Raw genomic sequence first — 16,417 nt, forward strand, 5'->3', positions numbered from 1 at the left:
TTTCCTTTGGTTTCCCTTGCCTGAAGTGACACATCAGAAAGAAAATACTGCTTTGAGAAATGTCCAAGATTTTACTGCCTGTGTCTTCTCCCAAGATATTTATAGTTTCAAGTCTAACAGTCAAGTTTTTAATCCATTCTGAGACAATTCTTCTATGGTATAAGAAGGTGGTCTAGTTTCATTTTTTTGCACGTATCTGTCCATTTTCCCAACACCATTGTTTTCATTATTTCTGCCTCTTCTATTTCTCATTTGGGTACATGTTCCCACTTCTGCTCAGAAATTAGTTTTTCTAAAAGGACAGTTGATTAGTACATAATCATGTGAATCCTGACTAAATGTAAATGAATTTGGGGGATCTCTTGAAATTATCATATTTATAAGGTCTTTTTAGAGAGATGCACAATAACCAAATATGATACCTAAAAGTTCTCCCAAAACTGTCTTTGGAACATTGCCTTGAAGGGCTCCAAACCAGGAAGGAAGGCAGTGCTGGAAAACAGTAGGTAAGGATGCAGGCGCCAACGACCTTCGGATGAGTGGTCACTAGTCCCAACGCTCAGTAGTAAAAGGGTTCTATCCACCTGGTTCATCTCAAAAGCAGATAAATGGACATTTGAATCGCCCTTCTACATGTCAGTACTAATTTTTAACTATTATTAAATGCTCTAAATTGTTTTTTTTATTTGTTTTGGGTTAATCACCTTAACTATCCTCATGGGAGAGAAGACTTTGTAACATAGATGGCCAATGACGAAAGTGGAGAATAGGGTTCCTTGGAGGACATTTGGAGGAAGCAGCTAAATTTAGAGGTATTGAAAATGAAGGAAAATCATGAGAGCCAATGAAAGAAAGCGGAAGTTATTAACTAATAAGTGAATTCATCAGTTTTAGTCCCTGGAGTCCGGGGAAAGAGCAGGCACAAATCTCTGCCAGATGTTGCTTATGCTAGGTTTACAGAAATTATGATATTACTGTGGGAATTATTCAATAATTACAAGAGTTATTACCCTGTGAATAAAATGATATCTATAACCAGGATCAGAAGATAATTCTAGGAATTCATTGACCATATTTATAACCACACACTCCTCGTCTTAAGAAGTTTGGACATTTTCTTTTCCTGAGAAATGGATAAAAAGAACTTGAAGATTCTTAGTTTGAAATTTTAAAAGTTTTTCCTAAATAATCTGGCCTTTTTAAAAAGTTTTAAAAATAATTTTAGTGAACTTCCTTTGAAAGTTTCTTAAATGTAATATTGCCTCTCTGCATGACTCCAGAAGACACACTCTGCTTTATATTCCCCATATACCTTCTAATCAAATAGTTCATCTCTCCTTCTATTCCTGGTTAACCCCAAAGTAAGTGTTGGTCGTATTATAGATCAATAGACGTCTTATAAATCTGCCTACCAATCCCCAAGATTTCTCAACGTCATCTCACTGTTCGTCATCCTTACTCTTAGACTATATTAGCAAGCCTTCATTTACAGCACTGCCTTTGCGGGACAGCCGGTTAGCACGACACTTCCACTGTGCACCCAGGAGCATTCACCCAGGAGCACTTCTAAAGCTTCACAGAACTGTGACTGAAGGCTTTGCCCATTAAGACAGAGGCAAAGCTTTATTATCTTTAAGCTTACCTAGATTTGCTGAGTATGTTTTTTAATCAATTGCTTCCTTAAATTCCCTTCCAATTTTCCTTCAAGTGACCAAATTGTCTTAGTGACAAGAAATGCTTTCTTCTCCTCACAAACTAGAATGACTTTCATTATCAGAATATAATAAAGAAAAAATAGCTCTGGCTGGCGTAGCTCAGTGGATTGAGCACAGGCTGCGAACCAGGTATCACAGGTTCGATTCCCAGTCATGGCCCCCAGGAACCGCACATTGATGTTTCTCTCTCTCTCTCTGCTCCCCCCCCCCTTTAAAAAAAAAAAGGAAAAACAGGTTCCTATGTCCATCCATAGTCACCCTATTATATCAGATAGACATCTGTCACCATCATCTCTACTCTGTTCCTGCATGTAGGTTATCTTCATCCTGATTTTAAACTGTCTTTCGTTTCACTGTTTTGCTAGTCAAAGACAGTCAGCACTACCTTTGTGTGTGGTTATAAATAAGTTTTCTGAAGCATTCCCCATATTTTACTTTAAAATTGGATTTTGTAATCTAATCATATTTTCTGAAACATTAGTCTCTGACTGCTTTTCTTATAAATTGGAAATAAGTGCACTTTTAACCTTCCCAAGATATTTTGTTCTATGGCCACGTATGTTGAAATGCTGAGATGCTTTATGTCGAAAATACAAAGAGGACCCAAGTGACTCTGAACTCGGAGATCCGCCCGACGTGCTGGACAGAACTGAGGAATGAGGCTCCCCTTCTCTTCGTGGCTTTTCCGTCAGGGCTGCCCTCGGGTGGTAGCACTGAACTTCCCCCTCACGGGAGGACAGGAAGGATTGACAGGAAGAAGCAAGAGAAGCTCCCTCCGAAGAATCGCCTCCTCGGAGGACTCAGAAATCCTCATTAAGACAGGAAACACTCGAAGCTGCAATTCAGAGGCACGGGGTTGCCTGACAGGCTAAGATCAGTAACGAGGAAGACCCTCTGGGTACAGGGGCGGCAGTGACATGACTAGGGAGACTCGTGTCTAGGACCAGTCTTCACCTACAGAAGCTAAGTCAAAACAGGGAAACTCAGTTACTTTAAAAAATACGAGAAGGAGGCCCTGGCTGGCATAGCTCAGTGGACTGAGCACGGGCTGCGAACCAAAGTGTCGCAGGTTCGATTCCCAGTCAGGGAGCATGCCTGGGTTGCAGGCCATGACCCGCAGAAACTGCACATTGATGTCTCTCTCTCTCTCTCTCTATCTCCCTCCCTTCCCTCTCTAAAAATAAATAAATAAAACCTTTAAAAACATGAGAAGGAAAGAGAAAAGGGACGATTACTAACAGATTACTCACAGGTTAACATAATGACGATCTCTTGCTAGTATAAGCAGATAAAACCCCTGAAGTTTTAAAAAAGGACTTCAGTTCAGTGCCTGTTCCGTAACTTTTTAGGGGTCACTGCAGTAGAGTCCCTGCCAGCAAGCCCTTCATGGTTTGGTCACGCAAGCAGAGGTATTAAAGAGGGTAAGCGAAGCACATGGTGAAACTATAGAAGATTCATGAATGGAAAACCTTCCAGTCTATAGTTATTTCAATAATTTATACACTGCCACATTCAAAAAGAGTGAAGGTAGCTATTGACCCACAAGAACTAAAAATGCCAAAAGCAGGAGATGCACAACAAGCAAACGAACCCTGCCTCAAGTAGGTAGGTCTTCACCTGCCATTCTGCAATGCCTTCTGCAGAATGGCAGGTTAGTACCACCCACTGACGGTATCAGAACTTTGCATGTTTCTTATTGGAGAATGACTCATTAGCCACGGATCCTAGAGCATCTCCCTCAGTTGCCAGGGAGGCTGGAATGACCCATCTTTTTGCACGGTAGTTAGCCTTATACTGGCTGGTGTTGGTAATGTATTCCAGCTTGTCTAAACTTTTTCTTAAAATAAGTGCCTGGCTTTCCCATTATTTACCAACATGCAATTTGAAAACATTTGCTATTTTCAAGGACCACTTTTGTCAATATATTACTTTAGCTTCTAAAAGAGCTCAAATCATCTTCAAACTCAAAGTGTGATAAAGAACTTAGCTATACAGAACTGAATTTCAGAATCAAAGTTAACCCATATGAAAAAATCATCTGTATTCCTAAAGAGTGTTTTAATATAAACAGAATTAGCCACATTTTGAATTAAATGGGACATTACTGTGTCTGGCATATAGAGACTACTTAATATTAGCTATACCCAGAATATCATGTATACATTAGGGGTAATTTTTGAAATCATGTTGTCTAAACTTATCAGAAATTACCTTCTGAATAATGATTATTGGAATTAGTATCATAGGACTTATAGGAGACCAAAATTTGGTAATACGTAAATTTTCAGTGAACAGGTAATAATTGTGTAGTTCCAAATCCTGAGCAGATAAATCTCCATCTTCATCTTGGGCCTCTGCAAATCTATACCTAAAGGGTAGCAAAACATGGCAAATTTGTATCACTTTTATGATGAAAAAATCATGTGAAGCTACATTAAACTTTTGCTTACCTTACTGACTCACTATCATTGATGTAAAAGAAATCTTTTTAATAGTTACCCCAGTTTATATTGGAGTTGCCAATTCTTACTCTAAATCAGAGATGATTTCTTTAAATAGTGGCTGTCAAGGATGGGTTTAAAATGTGCTAATGGCACGAGTAATCTTTCATGTTCATTGTGGCCTGTCTCCATGTGATCACAATTTGTCATTCTGTTCTTTCAAATCGGTTAAACAAGAGATGTGTTGAAATGTCTGCATGTCGCAGCAGACGGATGGGTGGTACCAACAAAAAGCCACTGGAGCTCCCACTAAGAGGCAACTGGGATGCTCGGAGCTCTATCCCCACAGTTCCATCACTCTTCCGCCATAACTAACGTCAGCCCAGATAGGAAGACAGCTGCACCTACCTGGAAAATAATACCCTGTCCTAGATCTGAAAGGTCTACTGAAGAATAAGGAGGGATGTATAACCCATGTCCCCACTCAAGGGTGAGAAAGATGCTTAAGGCAAGTATTAGCCAAAAAAAAGAGTGTTAAGATGAATTTTTAAAAGCATGTAGGGTGCCCCTTAGGAAATTGCCCAGTATTCCTTGTTTCTTAGTTATGAACTTTCACTTTTAATTTCCGGATATGACTGAGTTCCCGTCTCGTGGTTCCCACTTGAAAAATTCAAGTGCTGTCTTGCAGCGGTTGGGAACGACAAGATAACACTTTCGGCAAGTAGAAAAGAGTATATCTCACAAATCCGGAACACTCAGATTTCGCCCTAATTCCTTCTTCAAGAAAAGTTTTGAGTTGAAATTCACGAGTTGTTTTTTAATAACTCCATTTGGAATGAAATTATTCATAGGGAACAAAAAATGCACTTTCCACTTGTTGCCGAGGATCATTGATAACGGGCAGGTTCCCCGTATTCTATTTTGGAAACCCTAGTCTTCTTCCATATTGTTCCATAGTATAATGTTAAAAATAGGACCTATCACATGTAGCAAGTGTTCTGTGATGTTGCCATTGTATACTAGTGACAGGTCTGCATGGGTAATCAGAAAGCCCATTATTGTCAACTTAGGGAGAGACATTCCATGTCAATGTTTTGAGCAAGGGAGACCTGGCCTTTATATTAATATGAAAGAAAAGGTTGAGAAAAGCACACATTAACTATCTTAAGGAAACACTGTTTTTACAATTTTACTGCATGATGTATTCAACCTTTAATGGTTTCCTTCGGAAAAGTTAGATTGTGTTTATTGTTACTTAAGAGGCGCTCGTTTCTGAAGCACACCATTCCACCGTCTCTCCACGTGGATTCACGGGGCCGACTGTTTTCAAACCATCAGAGATGTCACCACACCATGGCCATGAAAGTCATGGGTCTATGCTGTCTACCCAGGAACTCCATCACTGCATTCACTTTTCTTCTCTATTTACTTTAGCTGCACCAGATGGACCTTCTGCACACAGTACAAAGCTGCCGATCTAAAGGCAGTAACAAGAATTGGTTCTTGGAAGATACATGCATATCAAAGATATTACAAAGCGCCCATTCATGATAAGCAACCTTCCAACATGAGATTTGGCCATATGATACTTGAGGGAACCCAGGCTTCAGGTTTTAAACTTATTCTTTAATTTGTTGTAATCACTTTTTCCCAAACTAGCTGATATGTGTGGTCACCTTTTGACATATTTGAAAGAAAATATTTTTTGGGTTGTGAGAGTGGGTATTTAATGAATCTATAAAGTAGCAGTGTATTTATATACTGGCCACTCTCTGACAGCGAAAACCTAAAATGTATGTTTACTCAACTCTGGTCTTCTCCAGGTAAGATTGTTCTGTAATAGTGCAATAGTCAGGAGATAGTTTTAAAATTAACGAAATGCAAGACTTCAGAAAAGTTAATAAAAAACAGCTCAATCCTGATGAGGTTGGCTAATATTCACAGAAATCAGCAAGAATAAGTCTATCTATTAAGCATTCTTTCACAATAAATCTATAATGGAATTAAAATGAAACACACCATTATGAGACAATAATTCTTAGACAGCAGAGAGCTACAATATATTTGAAGGTAATGTTAACATATTTAGTAATTTAATCAATAAATGTGTATTTTATAGATTTAATTTGCTGGAACTATCACATGGTAGCTTCTTCATTAGCTGTTAAAGGAAATGTGTGATGCTTTGGGCACTTTTAAAGGCATTTACCTTTCAGTAAATTAGGGTTTAGCCATTCAAACAAATATTCCTAAAAATCAAATGTAAGCAAAAATAGGTCAGAGGATAAATTGCATTGTTGACGCTACACTTAATAAGAACTAATTTTTAAGAAATTATGAACTGTGTTTAAGAAATACCAATGAATATAAAATAAGACTCTATAAAATTTCTTAATTCATTAGACAGCCTGTCACTTTTCCGCATCTGCCTTTATACTTCCTTGGTTAAAACTAACATTTTAAGGATCAACCAAGCTATTTATTTCATGATATCATACTTACTAATACACTCAGTTCATTAAAAATATATTAGTTATATCTTTCAATATGGGGGAAATTGATTAGAAAATCATAACTGGGTTTATTTCTATTATTAGAGTATCAACTAGTTATTCGTGATCTTTTACTCTGAATACAAAATTGAGAAATATGTGAGAACTGATCGCACGAACACTTTATTTCAAACATTAAACATAGAAGTGCGATTGACAGCTTATGAAATAATCGTCTTTGGAAACACTGTAACTGGATAGGTCTGCTAGTGATTAACTAGCATATAAACTAGCACTAGGATATAAATATTCTTAATAACTCAGCAAATATGCATTGATGTGATAGTGACAAAATCTTTAAAATGTTATTGATGAAGATAGTTGATGACTAGTGTAAATGGTTAGAGTGGTATCACTAAACAAAAAAGAGGAAGAAAAAGAAAAGTTAGGCCAGAACTTCCAGATACATTTTCTGTAGAAAGGCCCTTAGTGTTCATGATGAAATTTCATCTTCAGGAATCATTTCTAGATTCTAGGATAGAATAAACATGATTAAACTACCCCTTTCTTTTCAGAATCAAGAACATCCTTGAGCATCCAATAATATTCAAACACAAATTATCTTTTGGTTCTGTTATCCTTTGGAACTTATGAAATATAAACATTAAAATCATAAAAGCGTAGAGGAATGAATGCATGGAGAAACTGGTCAAAATCACACTCTAAATATCTCAATAAAATTACCAAAGTAGTTGCCAAACTAAAACATCGATGATGCCAGATGTCACAGGATTAAGTCTGGTGAGCTGAATATACTTTGTAAAAGATGTCAGGAATCAATGGTCTTTTCTGAGTGGAAAACAAGAATTTTGATCTTGTTTTCCATTGCACTGATGATCGAGATCATCGGGTTAATAATAGAAATCTGCTGAGAAGGCAGACTCGCCTTTAATGGAATGGCACTGAAGGGCAAGCCAGAGCCGCTACTTCTGTAGGAGCTACTCCTCCCCCAGAGCTGCGTTGAAGTCAAGGCACATGGATGTAAGGAAGAACCACTGTGCCTCGAAGAGTGCATTATTTAGATGTCTATTTTCAGCTGTACGGTATTAAGATAAAAGAAATATTATTTAAACCCATTAGACGCCATGACGCCAAGAATATGTGACACTATGTGGGGGGGGGGCAGAGCAATGGGGGGAAACGGGGACAACTACAATTGAACAACAATACAAAATTTTTGAAAATAAATAAATAATTAAATGGTGGTGGGGGGGGTTGAGTCGACATTACTTCTTACATAGACAGAGAGCTTTATCCACAAAGAAAAAAATAAATCAAACAGAAATGATATCTTTTTAGGAAGATATTTTGTTCTCCTAATGTTTGCCCTTTTAAAGCATGCTCATCTCATGTCACTTTATGTACGAAGGTATTTTCAAGTAGATGTGGTTTTCCCCAGGTGAGAGATGGGGAAAATACATAAAAAGGGGTCAAGGATTCTCACTGGCATCACAGGAATGAGGCAGGACCACAGATGAAATCGGGGAAGGGGGGCCAGGTCCACCTCACTCTACCTTGCAAAATAACCGCTGCTTGGACGTGAAGAGAAAACCGTGAACAATCTTAAAAGAGGGCCCCATTCATCAAAAGTCATGACCACAGCTAAGCTCCTCTGTGGTGCTTGTAAATAAAAGGTAATTTTGTGCTCAACTTGCACAGATGGGTAGTATATTTCTGTCTGTGTCTGAATGTTTAATACTAATAACCAATTCTCTAAAGTGCTAAAGTTTTAGACACGTATTCTCATCAGTGATTCTAACCATTCTAGAGATAACGTTTACAAATCAAACGAACAGGAAATGCAGGAAATGGAAGCCCATGTTCATGACCAGAGGTCCGAGTTCTGAGGTCCTGCCAGCGGAGCCCTTTGCACTTGCAGAGAGAAACACACAACGCAACTTCTGAAAAGAAATTCCACTTCTCTGGGAAGAGCACAGACATCAAGAGGCAAGGCTAATTTTACACATGCACGTGTGTACATGATACACACCTGTGTGCGTGCACTTGCACACGCTTCTGTAGAGTTCCAACGATGTCTTCTAACTTGGGGTTTGACTTACTTAACTACAACACAGCAATCATTTTGTATGAAGAAATCAATATGTACTGGACTTTATAAAAATGCACACTGCCATTACAATGTTGAGTTTATTAAAAGAAAGTGTCTCAGGAGGCTGGAATCACATGTTATTTCATTAAGAAATAAATAAAATCAGTCACAAATGGCATCATGGCTCTTTCATGTGGAAAACATTATTAAAGCAATGTAGGCTTAAAATAAATACCTTCTCCACCCACCCCCAAACGGGATACACACACACACACAATGAGCAAGTTCCCTACAATAAAACTCCAGAGGGGAAAATGCAAAAGATTGGAGGAGTTGGACTCCATTGATAAATTACTTTCTCAGGGAAGTAAAAACTACCTCTTGCATTGAACTGAAAAAAAAAACAAACCCAAAACCCAAACACTAAAACTTTGCAATTTTATGACCCAAAGTTGCAATTATCTTTCATACTTCCTCAAGATGTTATCAGTGATCCTTACAAGCAGAAAAATTATTGATCAGGCGTCCATGTCAATAAATGTAAGTACTAAAAATATTGCCAGAGAAAATCTTAGAGAATACAAGTTCTTAGAGAAGAGAAAGTGTTAGGAATAAAAGAAATCGCTTTAGGATAGTGTCTTATTCATATTTCTGGCTGCAACGTGTGGGGACTCCAGAATCCTTCACCATGGAAGACAACACAGCAGAACAGCATCCACAATAACAACCAAACTTATTCAAACATCCAAACTCTGTCTTGTCATTTTAATGGGCATTTGTGTTCAGTCTGATAGTGGAAGCTATCTATTGGCTGCTGCGATCCTACATCTGCAGAACTTGCCATTTAGAAAAGCTCTGCTTATGGGAGACTTGCCATTGTTTCCTTGAATTTGTTCAGGTTTTATTTTCCACTTTCCAAATGGTTCCCTGAGCCCAGCGGTTTCTACAGTGGAGTCACACACAGCACTGCCTGAGGGCGAACTCTTCTCATCTGACAGCCCATCCACCCCCACTCCGGGGATGTTTTTTAATTTAAAAAAAAAAAGAAAAGACCCATTCCTACGAAGTAGTCAGAATGACGTTGCTAGTTCGAGCTGCCCTCACTAGTTCTCCGAGTGTTCTTTATCTACTAAGGTCCGTGACCTTAAGGGCAGGAGTGTTTGGGGGCACTGCTGATAATGTCATCATCTCACTCACTCCACTGGGGTGGCGCATCCCTCCCTCCAACTCTCTACCCCTCCCCATTTTCCCTCTCACCTTGGCCCAGTTTATGATGCCCGGAACACCGGTAAATATTTGAATCAATGTAAGTTGGCATTTAAATGGATCCATGCACGTTAAACACGCTGATGGAGTGAAAAACGTTCACGAATGTGAACACCAAGAAGTTATGCATCGTAGCAGAACCATCTGAAAACGCACACACTCCCCATCGCTCGACACAGAGAAAAAATGATCCCCGGAGGGGTCAGACACAGGTTACACGATTGTCAGTAAAAGACAGATATTCAGTCCTTACCTGCTTCCCTGCATGAGGACAGACACATCTACCAGGCACACGACAGGCGTCCCGCAAACCCGAATCACCTGCCTTCCAGGCTGCTGTGACAGCTTTATACCCTGGCGCCTGTTTCTTTGCTTCCGCACATTGGAAGGGCTAGAGTACTTGTAAGCAACGGCAGGGTTATTGAGCAACCCTGGTCGCCTCTCCCTCTGTGCAAGCCGCGGGTTGGTGGCTCACACAGCTAGAACGTCGCGCCTCCTCCCCAGACCTAGAGCCTCCCCAGCGTCTCCCTGCCGGCTTCCCATTGGGAGGAGGTCCCTGCTCCAAGGGGCTGACCACCTCCTCCACCCGGTGCCAAGGAAAAGGCTCTCTGGTTCAACTCTTGGGGACTAGGAGGACGGGCACCGGAGCCAGAAACCCGGTGCCGCTGCTTGGCTGCCGGACCGGCAGGAACCAGCAGCCAGAAGGCACCACCCCCTCTCGGTGGACGCCGGAGGCCAGGGCTCCAGTCCCAGATGCGCCTGCCTCCCACCCCGCCGCCGCCAGGAAAGGGGAAACATAAAAATAAAACCCAACTGCAAAGTGGGTATCATAGAAACCCAAGGGCCCCCAAACCTCACTCTTGGCTTTGAACCTCAACCTCAGGGTCCAAGCTCCTGGCTCCAAGTTGAAATCGACTCCCCCATCCTACAGCCCTCCAGATTGCTGCCACTTGGAGACGGGAGGGAGGAATGGTCAGCAGTACTTTAGCCCAGAGCCTGAGAAGTCACTGAGGAATCCTAAACCCAACCGAGCAAGTCGGCGGACGGCGGCGATCTGGGCTTTACAAATCAGGCAGGCTAAGGAGCCCTCATGAATTAGTCTTAGGGATAGCTCATTAAAAATTAATTAATTAATTAACGCCAGCGCAGAAAGGGCTTTGAGAAGACATGCCCCAGCTCCCAAGTCCGTTCGCTGGCACAGCAACGAGGTTTTTGCTCAAGTGCAGCCAGAGGAAGGCTGGAAATGGAGCATTCGGCAAGGATGAACCCCCCTGGCGCGCCCCGCGCTCCGGGGCTGCAAAAGCCCACAGCAGGCAGCATTCGCCGCAGGGCTGAGTGCAGAGCCTGCGCCAGCGGGTAGGAGCGAGGGGCACAGTCCCCACCCACGCGGGTCACTCCCACACCCAGCCCCAAGCTCCGGGCCAGCCAGTCAACTGGGCACCTGGACCTCCGCGCTCCCTGAGCCCAGGTGGCTTAGGCGTTGCCAGGGGCTGCAGACAACCTCCAGGCGCATTCGCCTGTTGCTAGTCCTCGGATTAAAACGCCTTTGGCTGCGGGCGCCTCTCAGATGGGCTTGTCCCCTCCCCAGGCCCGAGAGTGAGGTTATAATCCTGCAAAACGCACTTACCCAAATACCACACGCTTGCGCCTTTCTGGAGAAGACGAGCTGGAGATGAAGAGCTCTCACTGCACCGAAAGTTGGTTCCCCCTCCCTCCACCCTGCGCAACAGCAGCCGTCCTCCTAAGAGGGGGTTTGAACCGGCGAATGACGCCAAGCCCTGGTTTCTTCAACTGAAGTCAGGGGCGCTGATGGCACTTGTCAGGGCGGAGGGACGGCCAGGCAGGGAAGGGGACTAGGCAGAAACTAGTGCGGGGTGAGGGGTGCCGGGTGGGGCGGGCGGTCTCGGCCGGGTTCTCCGGGCGGGAGCCCAGGGGAAAGCCCTCGGATGGATCCCGAGGCTGGGGGATGGGCTGAGGCTGGAACGGGAGCTAACAGGGTTGCTGAATCTCAGAAGCATTACTTGGGTTGTCGCGTCAGCCATCAACGACGACGGGAATAGTTCTTTCCGAGAATTTCATATATAGAGAAGGAAATAAAAAAAAAAAAAAAAGCTTGAACAATAGGTCTCGTCTCCATTTATCCCAATAGAGAGAAATGTTGCAGAAACCAGAAACAACTTCTTATGGGGGGGGCGGTCTCAGAGGAAAACCCTTTAACCTCAGTATTCCTTAGAGATCACTGATACTTGTGGGTTTGGCCTTTAATGAATACGATGTCTTTATCATTATGGGAAGTTAAAGCTAAGGTTTAAAATGTTTCCCAACACACTTAAAGGGGAAGTAACCACCCTAACTGTCCGTTAAGCCCACAAAAATGTTCATGGAAGGAAAAAGCACTAACATATTAACATACTTACTGAAAACTGAGTCTTGGGGCTGAACATGCGTGGAGTGAGGCCATTACATTTTTCACATAAACTCTGTCCCTGAATTTCAATGCACTAGAACTGAGATAATCAATGCATTCTTCAGATAGCACTTCACCTCTGAAGCGAGCACTCTGTCCAATTAACTGTTCACTGGCTAAATTCGCAGAATCAGAAATGTGCTCCCAGACATGATGCCCACATTGCAACACGGTGCCCAAAATAACGTGCCTGTGCGTGATGTGGGATGTTGTGGGGGGGGGGGGAGATGGTGCACTGACAAGCCACCCTCCTCCCCAGACCATACCATGGCTTTCGGTGCTTACTGTGCTGCTAACCCGTAAAAACACACTTCACACAGGTCCTCCCTCAGTCACCTCCCGGCTGGCAGTGACCAACACTGACCCGAACAACCTCCCGATGACCAGAGGCCAGCGGGCTTTCCCACACCCTGGGGGTGTCGGAAGGTCTCTTTTAAGCTCACTCTTAGTTAAGCATAAAATCTGCCCTTTCAAATGGTACCAGAGTGTGGGCCAGGAAGCATTATTGGGGGGGGGGGGGTACTGTTTGCTATGGCCTGGGATACAAATGACAGAAATAAACAGAGAATTTACAAGACGACGAGGTGGTTCACCACCTGGGATGCAGATCAGGGCAACGGCACTAACACGCTCATTAGACACGGCCACACAGATCCCTGAGTTCCGGAAGTCACAGCAATGTTTTGGAGAGCGGCCCTCTGGAAGCAAGCACAGCTCAGGAAAAACAGCAGCAGCGGTAAGTTTCTAGCAAAGGTGTAAAGAGCACAACTTACCAGAGGACAGTTCAGGAAGCGAGGTGACAGGGAGAGAAGACGCGTCCAGAATTCACACGGAGACTCCATGACCGCCCCAGTCAGGGTAAAGTGGCGAGCTGCAGGGTGGGGGGACTTTGAAATAAGCAGCAGATCCTGGTGGCATGGAACCAAGCGAAAACCAGTTACACCGAGAGCCAAGGACCCCCGGAGGAAGGAAAGCAAAATGGGCAAGAGGTGCCTCGTATTTGGGGAGGGGCGGGGGTGGAAGGGGACTTCTAGAGGGTGATCCTGAGGTGGTCAGAATGCGAGTGTGCGTGCGGACAGCGGGGTGGGGGGCAAACAGAAGCCCGGCAACCCCTCCAGAGGACAGGAGGTGGAACCCCGAGAAGCCTGCAAAGAGGAGTCAAGGGATGGGCCGAAGACGAGGAGAGCTAGGGAGAACTGGGGAGCCAGGCTGTAGTCCTCCGGAGAGACGGGGCGGCGGGGATGACTGAGGCTGCTGGGAAGCGTCCAATGAGAACTCGCGGGGGCACAGGCTCGGAGATCGCGCTCCCGTCTCCCCACTCCCAGCGCCTCACGCGCTACCTGCATCGGGAACGTCGCGATTAGGATTAACGCGACTCCGTCAGTGCCTTTCACTAGGGTGTCCCCGCAACTGTGGGGGGGAGTAGTGAAGGAGCCCAGCACGGCCAGCCCCCCCCCACCCCGCCCCCCACATGAACGACCGTGGTCACTTTAGGACGATCAAATCACCAGCATCTGGGGGGGGGGGGATGGCGGGAGGCGATCACGGGGCTGAAGATGCGGCTGAGGCCATCACCCGAGCACTGTCGGGGGGCGCTGTGCCTGAGGCTCAGGCCGGGGGACGCCGCACAGTGGTTAGAAGCGCAGCGGTGGCGGCGGGAGCTCTCCCGGGTCCTGATTTCCCCCACGAGCCTGCGGCCAGAGTCTCAAGGAACCGACCTCTACCCGAAAACCTCCGCCTCAGCTGGCTTTAGAAGCTGGGGGCTTTGGAGGGTCTGGGGACCGTCCCTGGGGAGCAGGCGGCAGGCCTGGAGGCCCCGCACCCCCTCTGATTCCTGCGCCCAGGGCGAGTGCGCTAGGCAGCGCTTTGCTGCAGAACGCATTCTTGGGCCATTTTCGGATCCCGCTGCCGCACGAAGAAGGATCGCCTGCTCGATCAGGTAAGATCTGGATTCCTTCTCCCCTTTCCTCTCCACGGTCACGTTCCTTCTCCAAGACCAAATCCCAAATCTCCTCTGTCTCTGCCTTTCAATTCGGAACTTCCCTTTCTTCTCTGAAACCTGCCACCGCTAGGAAATGGCTAGTTTCCCCTGAGGGGCTGCTGATTCTCCTGCGGGGGGCCGGGGGGGGGGGTACGATTTCTATTTTGGCGGGGAGATCCCCTCACCATGCCCGACCTTCCCTGGGGAACCTCCCTCCCTCCCTGCGCTCCTCCCGAGCCACAGTGTGGATAAAGAGCGCTGCGGGAGTCTTCTGCCCTTGGCTCTATCTTCCTCTGGACCCCGGAGCAAGCATTCATATTCATTCTCCCTCTCTCTCCCTCTTTTTCCCTCTCTCTCTCACTCTCTCTCTCTCTCTCTCTCTCTCTCTCTCTCTCTCGGAGGGAAAGGAGGTTGGGTGGAAATTGATTTCTTGCACAGACTGAAGCGGCACGTGATAGAGGGACCAAACATTCACCCTGGCCCCAAACTGTTCTCGGTAAGTGATCTTCTCTGTGGTTGGGAAGGGAAAGCGCTGCTTCTCCAGCCCCCCTCCTCCCCACGCCACTTCCTTTGCTTCTTCACGCTGCTCAGTATGTAAATCACGAGCCAGGCCAGTGAAACGTCCCTTTCCCTGCCTCCAGGGAGAGCACTTGTCAGTATGGGTGGATTTGAAGCCGGGGACTTTCCGGGGGCGATAGGAGGGCTTTAAGGCCCTCCCTTTCCCATAGTCAAGACCGGAACACAGGTGAAGCTGACCCTTGCTTGCCCTGCCAGAGGGATACGTAAACACCTCCCTTATTTCTAATTCTCTTTCCTCTCTGAAAATAACAGTTGCCGGCAGTAGCCCCATGTCTATGCTTTTGGTGTATCTTGGCCATATTCAAAAATATAATATTCTTTCAGTTCCAGACATGAGAATGCGTGTGTATATGTGTGTATATGTATACACATATGTGTATATGTATGTGTGTGTGTGTATATATTTCACCAAGTAAGTTCAAGCTATAGCAATCTCCTACTAATGTGTGCATCTTGGTGCAACCTCTTGTACAAAGCTGTAGCCTCCCGAACAGTGATTTGCGTGTTGTGATGAGACCCAGAGTTTCGTGAGAGTGTCTGGTTTCCGTGTCTTCAGCAACCCCAGCCGTGCACGCCCATCCCGTGAAGAGCGGGTAGGTGTACCGGCGGGAAGAGGCCAAACAGCTCTTGCCAGTGCTCACTCATGGGCACCGAGTGTAGAACAACAAGTTCTGCAAGTGGCCTGAACGCGCTTGCCAAGTGCACGCGGACCGTTTCAGACGTGGGCACTGAAAGGGGACTTGCTCTAAGAGAAATCATCGCAGGTTTGAGTTACAGAATACATTTGCTGGCGAAAGAGTCATATCAAATTCTACCCTCTTTTGCTGCCAGTCTTTCTACTGTAAACACTTCACCTGCCAGAATTTAATGATAAAGAAAAAGCTAACTGGCCCACAATTGATTCCTGAAGCAAACGGGATGGCCTTCACTTCATTGGAAATATCGGATATTAAAATTCCATTGATTAGAATAAACTTCGTTTCAGATCATCAATTTTCTAGAAATCAGTAGTATGAAATCCCAGGAGACAGCTAAGTGGCCTTTTACAACAGCAAGGCAAGGGCGCATGTACACAAGTATCTACCGACATTATTAGAATCGAAACTGGGGCAGGCGGTCCGTAAGGACTTGTTTGTGTAACTTTTTTTTTTCTTTCTCTCCTTAGGCTATATTCCAGCCCTAAAGATGTTGTGGAGTCCAAGTTTTCCTTCAGTCCTTCACTTCACCAAAAGGACGCTCTCTGTGTCTGTCTTGTGTTTCCGAGGGACTGTATTTTGCTGGAGAATCTGACATCCACATAAGGAGGACGGATATCCTGAATCGCACCCACTATCAATACAACCTAATGGCTGTGATAGACAACACA

The 16,417-nt window shown here is 44.7% G+C and overlaps 1 protein-coding gene across 1 annotated transcript in view; it reads right to left on the reverse strand.

Annotated features, from left to right (window-relative positions):
* BRINP3 (BMP/retinoic acid inducible neural specific 3) overlaps nt 1-13,835 on the reverse strand; it is a 205,627-nt gene extending 191,792 nt beyond the window's left edge. Inside the window, exon 1 of the mRNA XM_028531286.2 lies at nt 13,265-13,835. The gene's annotated coding sequence lies outside the window, so the exon portion shown is untranslated. The remainder of the gene's footprint in view (nt 1-13,264) is intronic.
* Between the last annotated feature and the right edge of the window lie 2,582 nt (nt 13,836-16,417).

Source organism: Phyllostomus discolor, chromosome 15 (assembly GCF_004126475.2).
Source record: "Phyllostomus discolor isolate MPI-MPIP mPhyDis1 chromosome 15, mPhyDis1.pri.v3, whole genome shotgun sequence".
Taxonomy (NCBI): Eukaryota; Metazoa; Chordata; class Mammalia; order Chiroptera; family Phyllostomidae; genus Phyllostomus; species Phyllostomus discolor.